The sequence below is a fragment of the Carassius gibelio genome, chromosome B15 (assembly GCF_023724105.1).
Source record: "Carassius gibelio isolate Cgi1373 ecotype wild population from Czech Republic chromosome B15, carGib1.2-hapl.c, whole genome shotgun sequence".
NCBI lineage: Eukaryota > Metazoa > Chordata > Actinopteri > Cypriniformes > Cyprinidae > Carassius > Carassius gibelio.
The window spans coordinates 13,616,644-13,635,291 of NC_068410.1; the positions used below are offsets into that span (position 1 = coordinate 13,616,644).

Below are 18,648 nucleotides of genomic sequence, written 5' to 3' on the forward strand. Positions count from 1 at the left end.
TTGCAAGCTGCTATACTGACTTCTTGTCAGTTGAAACACTAGCACACTTTTTTAATTTTCCAGAGCCCTAAAAAAAAAAAAAATTGTCAAATAAAATAATACTGCAACGAAAATAGCCTAAATTTATTTCAGATATAATTATGTCAGACTATTCCTCTCATAAATATCTGAAAAGTATTTTAGAATAATATTAAAAAGTATTTAGTTCAGTATTTTGTTTTCCAAGCTTAAAGGGAAATATTCCTCCATTTCTTCTTTTGTTTTGCATAAGAAAAAAATAGCTGTTTGTGGGTTTGGAACAGCATGCGGCTGAGTAAACACTGACTTGATTTTTATTTTTGGGTGAACTATCCTTTGAAATACTTGGCATAAGCAAATTGGATTACCGCCCTGAAAAGGATCTGGCATGTACTGCCATCAAGCAATGCAAATACTTCATAAGTCTGTTAAAACTTTCACTTACATGGAGCTGTTGCGTAACCACAAATATGTATTCTGTAACTCAAAATGACCTTCCCCAATCAATGCTGGAGAAAAAGCACTTTAAATTTAGCATGCAGAGAGAGTCTGGCATATAAGCAAGGCTGAGTAATAGTACAATTTAATATTTCATTTCATTTCCTTACTGTTTATATTTAGCTTTTGCTTTCAAATTGTCCTTGTTTAATCTTTTCCCCTCTCCACTGCTTCAGCATGACATTTTCTAGCTCTGATATATTTGTGCATATTTTATCTGCCTGCCATTCAACTTTATGTGACCTCAAATCTCATTGCTTTTAAAGATGAAGTAAACGCCAGAGTTTCACCTTTTTCTGAATAATGAGTGGATCTAAATTAACTTGTTACTAGTCCTTAACAGGAATCTGCCACTAATTAGCATTCTAAACATGCCTCTATGCAATATCGGCACATAATTTTACCCTAAATGAGAAAGTAAATGTTACAATATGAGCACTAATGTAACCTCACTGCATGTTAATGTTGCCCTTTCTCAGATGAGGATTAAAACTGCTCCTAATGATGACCCAGTCAGCTTTCATCACAGCCACCTGAGGATTCCTCGCAACTCCCACCTGAGCTGTTATAGTAAGCAACTAGACTAACTGGAGAGCCAAACTTATGTAAGTGCACTCTTACATTTAACATCACCGATTTATCAGAATATCTATGTTTATACAGTATAACAGCTCTTAAAAACCCACATGCATATATTAATACAATCCAACTCACTGCTCTAAAAATAAAGAATCTGACCAACCAATTTGTCAAATTAGTATTTATTTTGTTATGATATTCTGTAGATTATTTTATGCTTTTTTTATATATAAAGCATCTAATTTTATTACATAGCATCTATATCTGTTCTGTCTCTCTCTCTCTCTCTCTCTCTCTCTCTCTCTCTCTCTCACTCACACACATATATTAATAAAAAGTAAAAGCACAGCATTCCACAGCAAAAACAGAAGAACAGCATTTATTTAAATTAGAAATCTTTTTTTTACAATATACTCTACCATTCCATTTTTTTAAAATTAATTAATACTTGTCCTTCAGCAAGAACATGTTAAATTCATTTTAAAACATGACAGAAAAGATTTCTATTTTGAATAAATGCAGTTCTTTTATAGTCTTAAAACAATAAATAAATACATAAAAAAAATACAAATTAAGCAGCACATCTGTTTCCAACACTGATAATAAATCTGCATATTTTAATGATTTCTGAAGGTTCATGTGACATTATAAATTATATTTTAAAGTATATTCTAATAGAAAACTGTTATTTTATATATTTTACTGTTTTTACTGAAGCTTTAATCAAATAAATGTAGCCTTGATGAGCATAAGAGACTTCTTTACAAAAAAAACATAAAAAATCATACTGATCCCAGACCTCTGCCAGGCTGATTAGCCATTGTTATGCTAACTTTTGAAGTTCAAATTTTTAAAACAATTTATTAAAAAAATCTTATCAGATTCTCTAACTGTACTAACTATAGATATATACCACGCTACGTGTTGCTGATTACCATATTAATGTACTATGGTAATTAGACAACATTTCAAAATATTTTATAATGTTGGGCACTTTTTTGTTAGCACAAACTCTCATTAATACAAAAAAAAAGCTTTCCATCTGATAATTTTATTTATAAACCACCATTTTCTGATCTACTGTATTTAATCTTTCACATTTTGTCAGGTCTCCAAGGAAGACCCTAATTGTCCTCCCAAAAACGTCATTTTCAAAACTTCTATTTGACTGCCAAAAGATCAGAGGGGCAGATCTATTCAGAAGTTTCGCAGACCACGCACACAATCCAATACATCAAATGAAAATTTTCTCACATGAAAACAGTTTAAAGAGATTGAAGGCATAAAGCATGTCCTTTTCCCCCAGGCAGGAGTGAGACAGTGACACAGTTTGACTGTGTGCTCAGTACTCCTGCAGTGCCACCTTCCCACTCAGCAATGTAGACAACCGCACTGGGGACTGACTCTCTCTCCCTCTCTCTCTTCATCTTACTATCCTCTATACCTCGAACCACCAGTAGAAACACATCAGAGTAAATGAAGCATCCCGACTGTCCCTGCACTCACAAAACATAAAAAGTTATGCCCATGGCTGAGGGGCTGGAGAAGAGACAGCAATGTGGGATGATGGGAAAACAGGCCATATAACACAGCACTATAGAAGTAATGAAGCCATGATATATTCAAGAAGGAGGAAAATTCAAGTCCACGCCACCTTGGGGGAGAATCTTCATGCCTGCGTGAGACCATCAAGAATTTATTCAGTGGTTCTAGAGTGAACAAGTTGGGATGTTTATTTTGCAATTCCATTTAGTCCGATTGGTAAATGAATCTCTTCCTAAATCAAATGGCTTCCATTCAAGTGGCTTTTTTGATGCCAAGTGGTCTTGTAAAATGAAGGAAAGTTGCATACACTAAGACAGGCATAAATGATGCTTTGAATGGAAAGTGTCTTTGAGGTTTAGAGATAAAATCAGCTCTCATTCTTCTTGGCAGGTTCTGGAGATGTGAGGTCTGATTGAAGAGCTTCAGAAGCACTTGGGAAATATCTTGGGGGCGGGACGGGGAGCTCTATTATCTTCTGAATAACATGTCATTCACTGGCTGTCTGACTGGTAAACATTTTGTTTCCCCAATCAAACATATTCAATTTACAGATATGTTCATTAGGATTCAGAAGCAAACTCATATAAAGGCAATTAAGGTAATAGCTGTAATGGGGGAAAAATCCTGGCTTGTTGTTGTGATAAATAATACATTGGTATTCATGCCGTTGTTCCACTTGAAGGGGATTTAGAGCAGATTAAAGTTAATCTAATGGATCACATTTGCCTGTTCCTTATCAAACATGCAGAAAGCATTAGCATTGTCTCAATGAAATCAGCTATTTCTGATTAGACAAAATTGAACGTGGCTTTATTGGACACATACTTTCTGATGATGTGATTCGGTCAGTGTACCATTAATCGAATGACTGTACATGTTTCAACGCAGTGGTTCTCTACTGGTTCTACTTTAGGAAGATTTTACATTGAACATCAAGAGGTAACTAAGCATAGTTCCAAAATTGTATATCATAAAAAAGGCATTTTAGTATTATTGATATATATTTATTTATAATTACAGTAATACCATATATTCATTCATTCATCTATTATATATTTATTTTACATCAATTGCACGACCAATACACAAAATTGTTCAGAAATAATTGATGCAGAAAGCAAAGTCCCAATCTCATCTGAACACCTCTGGTATGACAATAAATGCAGACTTTGAGCCAAAAGCTACACACCAAACACCAATGACTTGTACTACATACACTATATACTGACAAAAGTATTGGGACACCCCCTTGTTTAGAACAGAAAAAAGCACTTCCAAAACTGTGGCAACAAAGATAGAAAAATAATTTTGAACGCAGCGTGTCTAAAATGACTTTACCCATATATACATATAAATATTATTTATTTGTTTGTTCAGTAGGAGTATGATTGCTAACCCAGTTTCTAAATTTTTCTACTTTCTCTACTTTGGACAGTCTTGAAAAAACAACCTAGAAACCTTTCAAAAGTTACTGGTGAACATCACAACAAACAAAGAAAAAAAAAGAGCCTTCTGCAGACACAGTAGTAACATAAAAATGCAAATACATTATAATGATGTCTTTGCATGTTTAATGCCCGCCAGTACTACTAATGAATGCACAGTCAAAAATAATTGCTACATCTGTAATCCCAGACACACTCCACCTTCTAATGAGTTTCCCGGCAGACACAGGTGTTCATTCACACAGTTATAGCAGGGCTTAACATGGAGACACATCCACTGGGCCTCAACATTTAGGTTTTTGCCTCATGGCTGGCATGTTTTGATTTTGCCTCATTCACAGTTGTCTAAAACACTGACATCTCACTCTAACCAGGCAATTAAGGTTTTTCCTCCAACACACGTACGCACTTCCACAGACATGGGAAAAAATAAAGCAACAAAATATAATACATTTGCAACATGTGAAATGTATTAAATACTATTGAAGCTGTGGCCAAGTGGTCTACATCAGAGGTGTTCAAACGGACACAAAAATGTTACAATGGACCCAGAGGCCAGTTGCATTAAAGGGGTCATATGATGCAACTTTCCGTTCTCTTCAGAGTGTTACAAGCGGTTCGTGCATAGATAAGATACGTAAAGTTGAAAAGACCCAAAGTCTCAAACCCAAAGAGATTCTTTTATAAATAAAAGTTAAGAGTCCACCAAATGTTCTTTTTAGCAATTTTATATGACCCCTTTCACATAGTCTCTATATTAAAGCTGGGTCTTAAGAACTAGTTACAGTAGATTACTTTTCAGATTAAAAACAGACCAGTCTACCTTTTTATGTAACTGACATTACAAAGTTATGACTAGTTTTGAAAAAATAAAAATATATATTGACTTTACAAATTTATGACCAGTCTTGAAGAAAAATAATTAGATGATAACTTTTAAGACCAGTCTAAGCAGTTTATGCAACCTGCCACAGGCCCTAAAATATGAAGGCAGCTTAATATATTTTTGTGTATAAAGACCTCTTTATACTTTGTGTGGAAAAACAGTCAGCATAATAATGTAAAGACAAAAACAAAACAAAAATCACTGGATTTTACTAAAGGCAAAATAAATTATTAAGTTTCTCTGGAAAATAATATATTTTATTAAATATTAAATTTGTAACACCTGATAAAAACAATTGGTAACACTTTACAATGAGGTTCTATTTGTTAACATTAATTAAAGTGTTACCCAACAATTTTGAATTCAACTATAATTTATTTGTACAACATAAGAACACACAAACTGTATAAATATTTAATTACGTGTGTATATTATATTATATTATCCTGTCTCCTTTCCAAATCCAAAATGACACATGCAAAAAAAAAAAAAAAAAAGATATTGAGCACATCACATCATTCTTACATAAGATTATACTTTGACCTGGTAAAAGCATTTTGCTTCCAACTTCAATTCAACAGTACATATCCAACACACATGATTACGTCAAATGCTCTGCATATGCGCAATATATGAAATCCGAGTCACATTCAAAGCCCAGACTGATTGTCACTGTTGTGTGGCGGTGTCATCAATCTTCATTGTTAATTCATAGAATGACACAGTATAAGCCAGTGGAATGAATCCTGAGACGCAGCAAGACCACCAGCCAATCTGCTTCTCGCTGCCAGATTGACGGCCGGTGCAGGGAGCCCTCCAGTTAGGAAGGAATACAGTTCACTATCAGCCTGAGCCATGACCCCAATTGAAGAGGCATTTGCAATGTGCTGTGGGAGGAGACCATACGGTGAAAAAAGCCAAAGCCAGCTGCAGGGGACCGATAAAGCCATTAGAATTCATGGGCTGTCTTAAAGCCTGTCTTCCTCCCCAGGTGGATGTGACTGAATGTGTTACCTGACACAAAAAGAGGCAAATGCAACAATGCACAAACAGTCATCAACTCAAACACGCCATGAGAATCGGAAACAGTGATGTCACGGTGAAGAGACGCAGAACGGGACTGTGTGATGAACTACTGGTTGGATTGGAACAGAGAAGAGAGAGAGAAAAAGAGACAGGCAGAGATGGAGAGGCCGGCCTGTTAGCACAGATCAATTTGGAAAAGCAATAGCTCAGCACTTCTGGGCGTGCACACCTAATTTTGTTGCATACTGGGAGTATTTGGTACAGCACTTCACCTGACATCTGCAACTTGTCATGACATATTGAATTGTGAAGGAAAATGTCTCAGTCAGTGGAAAACAACAGAATTACATTCCGATTCTGTCTATAGGCCCATTTGGATGGAACTACTTTTGCCCTATAAGTAAGATTTCATTGAATTCACAAAAAATGTATTCAAATTATAGGAGAAATGTTCAGCTGACTCAGGGGTTCTCAGTGAAATCTTCATCCTGTCTGTGATTGCGATATTTTATCTTTCAGAATGTTTCTCATTTATTTTGACCTTTGTCAACCGCAGCTAAAGCTGGATTTCTTGTTGCACTGTCTGGTGCTCCTTCATTAAGTATTTAGACCTTTGCCAAGTCTCTTAGTAAAATAACAGTTGGTTCAAGTACTCCTGACATCTCTAATATATGTAAGGGACAATTTACAGTGAGTCAGTCATTATCGTAAAATAAACCCAGACAGGGTGATCAGGATCAAAATTTCTTTGGGGTTCTGATAATGATGGGGTGATTGTACAAACCCGATTCCAAAAAAGATAGGACACTGTACAACTTCTGAGTTAAAAAGGAATTGAATAATTTACAAATCTCATAAACTTATATTTTATTCACAATATAATATAGATAACGTATCAGATTTTGAAAGTGAGACATTTTGAAATGTCATGCCATGCTCATTTTGGATTTCATGAGAGTTACACATTCCCAAAAAGTTGGGACAGGTATTAATAAGAGGCTGGAAAAGTTAAATGTACATATAAGGAACAGCTGGAGGACCAATTTGCCACTTATTTGGTCAATTGGCAACATGATTGGATATAAAAAGAGCCTCTCAGAGTGGCAGTGTCTTTCAGAAGTCAAGATGGGCAGAGGATCACCAATTCCCCCAATGCTGCGGCGAAAAATAGTGGAGCAATATCAGAAAGGAGTTTTTCAAAGAAAAACTGCAAAGAGTTTAAAGTTATCATCATCTACAGTGCATAATATCATCCAAAGATTCAGAAAATCTGGAACAATCTCTATGCGTAAGGGTCAAGGACGGAAAACCATACTGGATGCCCGTGATCTTCAGGCCCTTAGACTGCACTACATCACATACAGGAATGCTACTGTAATGGAAATCACAACATGGGCTCAGGAATACTTCCAGAAAACATTGCCCGTGAACACAATCTACCGTGTCGTTTGCTGTTGGCGGCTAAAATTGCATAGGTCAAAAAAGAAGCCAGATCTAAACATGATCCAGAAGCGCAGGTGTTTTCTCTGGGCCAAGCCTCATTTAAAATGGACTGTGGCAAAGTGAAAAACTGTTCTGTGGTCAGACAAAAAAGTTATTTTGGAAAACTGGGATGCCATATGATCCGGACTACAGAGGAGAACCCAAGATGTTATCAGCGCTCAGTCCAGAAGCCTGCATCTCTGATGGTATGGGGTTGCATGAGTATGTGTGGCATGGACAGCTTACACATCTGGAAAGGCACCATCAATGCTGAAAGGTATATCCAAGTTCTAGAACAACATATGCTCCAATCCAGACGTCGTCTCTTTCAGAGAAGACCTTGCATTTTCCAACATGACAATGCCAGACCACATACAGTATCAATTACAACATCATGGCTGTGTAGAAGAAGGATCCGGGTACTGAAATGACCAGCCTGCAGTCCAGATCTTTCACCCATAGAAAACATTTAGCACATCATAAAGAGGAAGATGAAACAAAGAAGACCTAAGACAGTTGAGCAACTAGAAGCCTGTATTAGACAAGAATGGGACAACATTCCTATTCCTTAACTTGAGCAACTTGTCTCCTCAGTCCCCAGACGTTTGCAGACTGTTATAAAACTGAAATATGACATACATTTTCTCAGTTTAAACATTTGATATGTCATCTATATTGTATTCTGAATAAAATATTGAAATTTGAAACTTCCACATCAATGCATTCTGTTTTTATTCACAATATGTACAGTGTCCCAACTTTTTTGGAATCGGGTTTGTACATTATCCTGCTTTTTAGACAGCCACCTACCCAAAAAATAAATACATGAATGAATGGCAGAACGATAGTTAGAACAATAAAACAGGTGAGAATGAATGAATGAATGAATGGCAGGACGATAGTTAGAACAACAGAACAGGATTAAAATGAATAAATGACAGAATAATAGCTAGAACAATAAAACAGGTGAGAATGAATGAATGAATGAATGAATGAACAGGTGATAATGAATGAATGAAAAAATAATTAATGAATGGTTTAATTAATGAATTAATGAATGGATTAATCAATAAATGACAGATTGATATCTAGAACAACATAATGGGTGAATGAATTAATTAATTAATTAGTGAACTATAGCTAGAAAAACAGAAGAGATATTGAATGAATGAATAAATAAATAAATAAATTAATTAATTAATTAATTAATGAACGGATGATGGATGAATTATAGAACAGTAGCTAGAACAACAGGATGACAGCTACAATGATAGCCAGAATATTAAAACAATGGATAGAAGGATATAGATTGAGTGATATTGATAATAAAATAAATAAATAGAACAATAAATAGAACACTGGAATAAATAGAATGACAGAATGGTAGATAGAATGACAAAAGATAAACAGAATAAATGGAATAAATACTGTAGGATGACAGACTGTAACGATAGATAGACAGACAGACGGGTGGATGTTTAGGTGATGAATTCATCATTCTCCACTATCTTTGTCCTAACAGGTTAATCAGATCTGAAGATAAATGATAAAGACCATAGACCTGTGTTAATTGTGTCACTCTTCAGAGAGCACATCTACTTTAAAACACACAATTAATTTACTTGTAAACAAGCCAAAAATGAAAGAAAATGAAGGGCCAAAGTGTCTGGAGCAAGGGAAGAAGAATTAGCTTGCCGGGCCTCTAACCCGAAAAAACAGTGATTCATCACAGAGCTGGAGCAGGAAATGATAAGAATGAAGTGTCTCAGGAAAGGAAGTGCTGTTATCTGACATTGTGAAAGAGAGAGAGTGAGGTGTGTGTGCCAGAGCCCGTGCAGGACAGAAGAGTCTCATTTAGGCATCATTGGTGAATGGCAGTGAACTTCCTCTGGTCTGGAGACTGTGACGTGCCTGGACTCATGAGCAGCCACTTCCTGAAGCCGGGCCGTTAAATCAGACACAGGCAGCAGCTGGGCCATCAGCATCAGCCACCTCCAACCCCGAGAAAGGCCACATGGGAAAACAGCAGTGCCAGGGCACCCAAAGTAACACTCCCTAGATCAGTGGTTCACAACTGGTAAGTCTATTCCAAACACTCAGAGGACAGCAAGGAAAACAAAACTATTGTCAAACTTGTGTTCCTGTTTTGTTGTTTTTCTGTTTTTCGCGCCCTTGCGCTTCCGTTGACCCATTTTCTCCCTCTCGTTTTGATTAGTCATTTGGTTCAGGTGTGTCCTGTTAATTACCCTCGTTTGTCTTTGGTTGTCCGGTAACCAATACATTATGCTGTGTTTTCCCTCACATCCCCGTCCCTTGTTCTAAGTTTGTTCATTAAAAAAAAGTGTTTTCTACCTCATCAAGAACCTTTTGTGAAACTGAAACGTTCTTCAGATGTTAATCGTTCTTTATGGAGCCATTTAGACAAAAAGGTTCTTCTATGGCTTCATGAAGCACCTTTATTTTTAAGAGTGTTGGTGAACATAGAAGACTTTTTTCGACCCCAAACACTTGAACAATAATGTACGATTAACATTTATTATGAATTATTATTAATAATGGCATTATATGTAAGCAAACATTGTTGCCCTCTTAACTTCTTTTGCTTTTACACTTTTTTACTCTACTTAAAAGCAATTTATGAAAACAGTGTTGGATATTGAATAACTGATAACCATTTAACTAAAAAAATGTACATATTACACTGTATATCTCTGTTGATCAGTCAAGCTTCCACAAAAATCAATTGCGATAAAGACAACATAAGATATCCAGATTTTTTGAGACTGCGAGTGTTTCTCTGTGGCGTGTCGATGCGGTTTTCTTTTAGATGGGCTGACGGCTTTACCTAAAGTTTGATCTTTCAGCCTGGGGAACTTCTGAGACATGCACCAGAAAGACAAAACCCACCAGATGGGTAATTACAGAAAGGTAGGTGACACAATGTAGCATGTTTAAGGCAGTAACAGTGATATCGTAAAAATACAACACAAGGGCACCAGTGTAGGCGGTGCAGAAATGTGGACATTTACATCTTCAACCTCCAGCAGATGGATTACATGCGGTGATTAGAAGCCTTACGACTGTAGTAAACATTCCATTATGGTTACACGTCAATCCTTGTTAATTAAACAGATTGGCAATGTTGTGACACGGTCTCTGCTCGCCACATCAAGCACGTCTTCATGTAAATAGATTCGGTCTAAGTCTCTCATAATTTAGCTGGTTTATGCTTCATCAGCAAGCGACAGCATCGGCTCCATGGATCTCATTCAGGACGTGAGGAGAGCTGAGCGAGGTTATCATCACAGCACTCTTGAGGACTCCATCCACAGCTCATTTTCACAAGTGCCGCTCAGAAATGCAGACACATACTCTAGGTCGTTTTCCAAATAGCTCCATTGGCGAGGGTTGGTATAGTTACTACAACACTGCCAAGCGTGGCTGCTTCGATAATTGAGGAAATTTAAATGACATTTGCTAAAACACCACAGAAAAGACACAGTTCCCATATGTTTAATTACTCATGCAGATTTGCATGTTAACAATTTGATGTATAAGTAGAAGAATTTCCATATCAAGCTGAATGTATTCGACAAAAAAAACTGAAAAGACATTTTCTATTCATTGAGTGATGTCTATTATTAAAATATACCAAAGAAAGGATAACAAATGGTGAATCATGTACCACTAATCGCACTAGCTTTCATTCTACTCAGAAACACTATTTTACTCATTTTAATTGGTATGTGAGCACTATTTATGAATCATTCAAACTGATAAAAATTATCATGATGACTCATATGATGCATATGGTGTCTGTTGCATTAAACAGAAGATTAACAAATGCACATTTTTTGTACCATACAAGCAGTGTTGGGGAAAGTTACTTTTAAAAGTAATGCATTACAATATTGCATTACTCCCTAAAAAATGAACTAGTTATGTTACTTAAATACCTTTTTATGAAAAGTAATGTGCTACGCTACTTTTGAGTTACTTTTTAAATCTGGGCAGGGCTTCCTTGCTTGTTTGTTTTTAATATAAAAAAGCATTGTAAAAAGCCCTTTCACAACAAAAGTGAATACACCTCAGACTGAAGGAAATGCAAATTCATCTGCAGCTCAAACAAATTGCATTAAGAATATGACGCAAGAGGAGATGCAGGTATTCATCAATACACTATTCAGCAATAACAAAAAAAAAATGTTTCATTAATTTTTGCTTATAATGATTGATTTTGGATCATCGAATGTCAGTAGCAAAGACATTGGTTAATAAAATGGGATTAAAATACATAAATTATATTTGTTTTATTTACCATTTAATTATTGCAGGTTTGTATAATATTCTGAGTTTGCATTTGACTGATTTTGTTCATTTTGAAGAATACTGATTCTGTTTTTGTGTAGGTGAAATGAGTAAATACATGTTCACATTTAGACTAGAACTACAGTAAACATCGTGTTCACAAAGCATGCACAACGCCTAACGATTTCTCTCAACATGGCAACATGAGAGCTGTCAGTCAAAACATGGGAAACAAAGTAACTGGTGTTACTTATTTGAAAATTGAACTCGGAAATTTCCTTCTAAATTAAAAAGTAACGTGTTACTTTACTAGCTACTTAAAAATGTAATCTGGTTACGTGACTTACGTTACTTGTAATGCATTATCCTCAACACTGCATGCAAGCAAATGTCATGATAAAAGAAGAAATTGCACCCTGCTGAGATAAAACAAAGACTGTCTTCAAGTTTAAAAAAACTTCATGATTTTCCCCTGGGTGCCACCTTGAAATGGCATCAACAACAGAATGAGGCCTAAAAATACATGCCTGACATTAACGTTGAAGTTCACTTTGATTATTGTAGGACAGTATGTCATCTTTATCTTTCCCTGCTCGAGTTGATGTCATCAGACTGTTTCATTAAAGTCGCTCTGTGCAGTGAACTCATTCAAACTCATACTCCAGCTCATTACGGGCCCAGGGCTGCATTTGCTCATAAAGCAGTCACATATCTATCATTTACTCTCTGTGCATTGGTGTGTATGTGTTGCTTGTAACGGTACATTACATAAGTAAACTTGTGCTCCATCTAGCCAGGAAAGAAAATGCACCAGGCTCTGTCACTGGAAAGGACTGTTTTCTCATTGGATGGTCCAGACACACCAACTGGACCGCTCTAATATCTCAAACAGCCATGCCACAAAATATATTCTAACCTTATTAACGAATGCATGAAGGTATCCAAAGACTGTAACTGATTATGATGCAACCAGAAGCTTCAAGAAACAAGCGTGGGACAAGGTCAAAAACAAACTGACGCACGATGGGTGAACGGGTCGCGCATTAGCTTGCAAGGAGAGTTGTCACCAAAGCTATTTCTGCGGCTTAGGACAGTGTGCGATGCACTTGATGAGACAACAACATACAATTATATACATGGAATTGAATCAGAACAAACATACCTCTGTAACATTTTCATTTTTGTGCTTGTTTTTGACAGCAGAGATAAAAATAAAAGATTTTGCCAATTAAAGGATGAATACAATATATTGCAACTGACACTGCAGAAACTACTTTTAAAGTAAAAACTGTGCTACTTCTTATCTATAATATATCATTAAATAATAATGTAGAAATAATAGCAGCTGTTTCCTTTTTGGACGGGGGGTTTTACAAAACATTATTGTGTTACTCTTTAAAAGTACTGTTATTAATGTTTCATACTTACATTTTTAGCAAAATAAAGATATAGTATTGTTTTATACTTGCATCAACAGGTAACTAGTTTTGTTAAAACTTTGTTTCTAAAGTTTGGGTTTTGGTTGTATTTGCCAGTGACTACATAAACAGAGTCACTGTACTATTTTAAAAAATACATTACTTTAAAACTGATATTATAATCTAAATTTATCGAATAGCATTTTAAAGTAAAGCCATCCGATTACATTAAAACCATTGCCCGCAACAGCGACTGAATGCTGCTTTATTTCAAAGGTCGCTTTTCTTTTCTGCTCAGTTACTCCTCTTCACTTGTCCTCAGGTGTTTTGTCATCTTCCTGTGATGTATGTATGAAACTATAGCATCCAAGAGCACCTTGACCTTGGACTTGCTCACTTTAGGAGAATAAAAGCATTCTTTTCTTTCTCAAGATCCCAGCCTCCGTGTTCTGACACCCACCATCATGATTCTCCTAGATTACCATGTAACTGCGGAACACAAAGCCGAAGCAAGGTGAGCCAGGACATATGCGTTTCCAAGATAAGCATCTTGTCTGCAAGCAATAGATTTTGCCGCTGACTGTCTTCACTATATCAGAGCCTGGGACTAATTTGACGCTTTCAATTCCGGATCGTCGGACAGTAATTGATTTTCCCTCCACTTATTTGACTGTTTGAATCAGACAATGGCCTGAAAAACAAATATTAACACAATAAGCCTTAAGTCAACTGCATTTACCTACATATTTGCATGCCCACATATCTAAGATATCTAAGATATCTTCCAAAATTGAATTGCCTCACGAGCAAGTGAACAGAAGTCAGATGCTCTTAATGGGCCACACGCTTGGCCACCAACTAATTTCACTGCAAAAAACATAAATAATAATAATTAAAATAATAATAGTAATAAAATAAAATCATAAACCAGCCCAAGTTGGTTTGCAGCTCTTAGTTGGCTATTATGCTGTCTGAATAGACATCCAACTGTAAGAAAAAAAAATAGAAAAGGTACTGATCATTTTCTGATTTAAAGTTTACAGACATTTTCTTTAACCTTAAAACACAGCACAATGTAATGTGTAATACAAAATATAGGTCAAATACATCTAAGAAACAATGTCGAACATTCAGTCAGATTGACAATTACAAGCACAGATACACTGTGCCCTGTTTTTACAGTATTTAGCCTATATTTCTTAGAGTGTAAACCTGCTGAAGACCAGTTTAAACAACCTATGACCTTCCTAAACCAACTAGAACCAGCAAAATGTGCATAAAATGGAAAATACAGTAAAACACTTTTGAAAAAAAAAACAAAAAAAAAACAATATATATATATATATAGAGAGAGTAGGGATGTCAAATTTCGATTATTTCCATGATCGATCGTCGTTTAAATTAACGATCAATTAATCGATTAATCGTTAACCATAATACTGCAAAATGCGTCTATTGTAGGCACGCAGTCAGCGGTATGACAGGATGTGCAAAAGCCACACACACACACAAAACGCTTTCTCACTTGAATTAAAGAGGTTTTAGTCTGAATAAAATGCTAGTAGCAGGATTATAAAATGAATAGATGCGATTATGATCATTTGATAAAATGAAGAGAGCGCGCCATATTTTTAGGTCATTTTACTTTGTTGACAGTTTCCAATCCCGCACGGAGAACGCTGAACGCGCATCTTTAAATGGTTTTGTGGTGCTCGTTGTTGTATTTTAAAGCACAATTGCAATGTTTTCAACTGACATTATTGTATAAAATTATCCGAAATGTGGAGCGCGTGTGACTGCGCTGCACATTAAGTGAACTACATCGGCGCTGCTGCACCAAAACACAGTTGCTCACATTAATTTGATCCTGCTGGATTCTGTCCTAGAAATCTGTCCCAGATTTTTAAAAATCCGGCATACAGCGCATTAGATCGTGACAGTGCATGCGTGCAGACGAGGATGAGCGAGCGCGGCTTTGGCTAGATTTATTTGGAGGTTATTGCTCATGTCTCATTCGGCACAAATCGAAATGTTTCTATATTCGCAATGTATTTGAATGTTAAACTATTATTTATAATGTAAACTAGGCTTGTACTTAACACGCATTCGCATATAGACGGAAAAGATGATCCTCTTCATATGAGCAAAAACGTCCTTGGCATTACAGCAGAGTGGACCGGTATACTACGGTCTATTTAAACTGAATGCTCCAGGAATGTGTCGGTCACAGCGCCTATTAATCGCTGTTTTGAATCCAGCAATTATTTATTTAGAAATGATAAGATCTGATTATGACAAGTGTGGTATAAAAGCTTTGTTTATTAGAGGAATAATAGGTCAACTGGAAAATGTTAGATCGCGACCATGCTTTTGGATCCCATAGTCTTCATTTACGCGGCTTTGTTCTGGTTTGCCGGTTGATCACGAATTTCCACAAATTCAGTATATTTAGGCATCGTTTCTTTTCCTAAATCTTCATAGTCTAACCCTATAATTTCCCAGGTTTATTTTATTATCTTTCGCTTTTAATAACTGTTTTCGCATCTCTTACTGTGGTAAACATGGGAAGGGAAATTAAAGATTTCATGAATTAAGAATTCGTTCGATTTATTAATTTGTTCCCTTATTTCACTTAAATCATGGGTTATTTAGGGAACAAAATTAATGAAACATGGACAATTGCCACATTAATAATTCGTAGGAATTAATTAACAAGTTGTAGGAATGAATAGACTACCTGTCCTGTCACTGTGTCCCGCAGCCCTGCAAAGCGCACGATATAAAACAGTTATCTGATGAAATGATTAGTAACTACATTTCTATTGCATTTAATGTTGAAGAACTTTTATGTTGTTTCTATTTTAATGTACTTTAAAGTTTAAATCACATTAAAAGCTTAATTTTTACATTGTGAATGAATGATGATGCTTTTATATATCGTCACCGTCACTCACAGCCGCTCGCACGTGTTGAGTGCGCATGAGCCGCACGCAGCCCAACATTGAATCGGTTAACCGACCATCGATAGCCTTAATCGATTGCATCTCTTATCGACAATTAATCGATCATCGATTAATCGTTGACATCCCTAATAGAGAGAGAGAGAGACACACACACACACACACACACACACCCACCAGGGGAGAGACCAGTAAACATGATTCACTGGTAGAAATTTGTTGGTAGATATTTTGTAGTATCGTCTCTATCATGGTTACACACTCGTGGTCAAGAAAGCATCTCGTTTGCAAGTTTTTATGCATTGTAGTTTAAAACCAAGTTATTTTAAACCACTAAAATGAAATCAGCACCGAAAGTCTAATACTCCTGGGGCCTGTGCCATGAAGCCGGATTATTTGGCTAGCCAGGTAAATTTCAGTTTAGTTTGCACCAATCCTGGGTTTTAGGTACCATGTAAGTGGCTTGGCTTTTAGCTGCATTTATTGCCTTAGTAACTTACACTCCACAGCTAACCTGCTCTGGGGCAGGTTATGTTCTGGGTTAGAGATCTCAAACTGAAGCTGGACCAATCAGATGTGAGAGAAGTGACACAGTCACTCCAGTTTATCTTGCTCCAAATTAAAGGTCACTAATGCTAAAAAAACAACAACAACAAAATAATGATAATTACTGAGTCTTTTTTATGATTTATATAATTATTGTGATTCATATTATTATTTATCTTTTACACACAAGCAATTTTTATACAGATAATATATAGATCAAAAGATTGCACTATTTAAAAAATAAAAAATCTGACCTTACATATTCGAGTCTCTATCACTATATATTTTAAAATGTGTAAACTAAGTTAACGAGTTTCACTTGTGACCACTGATAAAGCAAGATAATTTATTTCCTCCTTCATTTTTCATATGACTTTTAAATTTGTCATTTGTCATATTCATCAATCTCTTAACCTTTAGCAAAACCTTTAACCTTCAGTTTTGAATCTCGCTGGGTCTCTCGCGAGAAGTAAATCAAACTTGCTTTGTATTGCAAGGCCATGATTGGCTGTTCACCAGTGATGTCACATATTCATGTGCATGCGCTCCACAAACTCAGGATCAAAGCCTGAGTTGACAAAGAAAGTTGATGATCAGCATCATGGTACAAACAAAGCCGGACTGGAGAGGTTTGGTTTTGTCAACTCAAAACTAATCCTGTAACTCTGAATTTGTTCAGCTGCCATCATGGTACAGGCCCCTGCTGTCTGTCATTTATGTTACTCAAACAACAAAAGATAAAATCTCTCACCGCTCTTGACTAAATCACTTTGGTCATTTTAATAAGAATAAATATATTTAATTTACACAGTGAAGAATATTCAGGTTTTTTATACAACTGATTACTTTATACAATTTATGTGTCATGGTCATTCAGGGAAAAAGGCAGGAGAACACTTCAACTAGAATTTAATTCAAACAAACAAAGGACTACAAAAGACGGGAACTTCAGGTATGACATTTAACAGCAGATGGGAAACACAGGGTTTAAATGCACAGAAACTAATGGGACACACCTGGGAACAATACGAACAAATTAATCAAACACTGCTGGACACAAATGATAACCAATGAGGGCAGGACACAGGAAGACTCAAATAAGGGCAAACACGAGCTCAACAGGAACATACACATGACAGTATGTAGCATTTCTTATTTATTTGTTCTTCTGTGTTTTGTACTGTAGATTGCTTGTAATTTTTTTCTTGTTCTTATTTAATCACAGACTTTAATTCACAGCTTGAGCTTTTTAATTTAGGCTAGTATTTTTGTGATATTGACACTGTGAAATTTCTATACGGTATAAAAAATTGTATACCATAAAGACCTTATTTAAAACAAATATAACTTTATCATGATATTGTTCATTATTATCCCAATATAAGATTTTGGTCATACCGTCCGGCCTATTTATATTTGTGCTTTTCAGTGTGAAATACAGTGTCCTCCACTATTATTGGCACCCTTGGCAAATATGATCAAAGGTGGTTGTGAAAATAAATCTGCGTTGTTTATCATTTTGATCTTCCATTTAAAACATTCATGAACTTCTTACCTTTCATTGAAGTAAAATAATTGAAAGTGTGTGTGTGGGAGGGGTCTTATTGTGAAATGTTTTTCTTCAATCCATGTCGGCCACTATTATTGGCACCCCTAAAGTGAGTAAAATATCTCTGAAGTGTATTCCCATTCATATTTTTCTTTTCTTTTCTTTAGAACACCAGGGTGACTGGGAGCATGAAATTATCCAGCCATGGCTTCCTGTTCCACAGGGTTATAAATATGGGGAGCACAAAAGCCCATTTCCCTTAATCATCCATCACAAGGAGTAAAACTAAAGAATATAGTTCTGATGTGCGGAACAGAAAAGATTGTTGAGCTTAAAAAAAAAAAGCTTCCAATCAACTAAAGATGTAACAAATCTGTCTGGAAGAGGA

At 35.9% G+C, this 18,648-nt stretch overlaps 1 protein-coding gene across 1 annotated transcript in view; it reads right to left on the reverse strand.

The window, feature by feature from the left end:
- The window catches only part of grik4 (glutamate receptor, ionotropic, kainate 4), a 301,146-nt gene that overhangs the window by 215,536 nt on the left and 66,962 nt on the right, over positions 1 to 18,648 (reverse strand). The window lies entirely within an intron of this gene.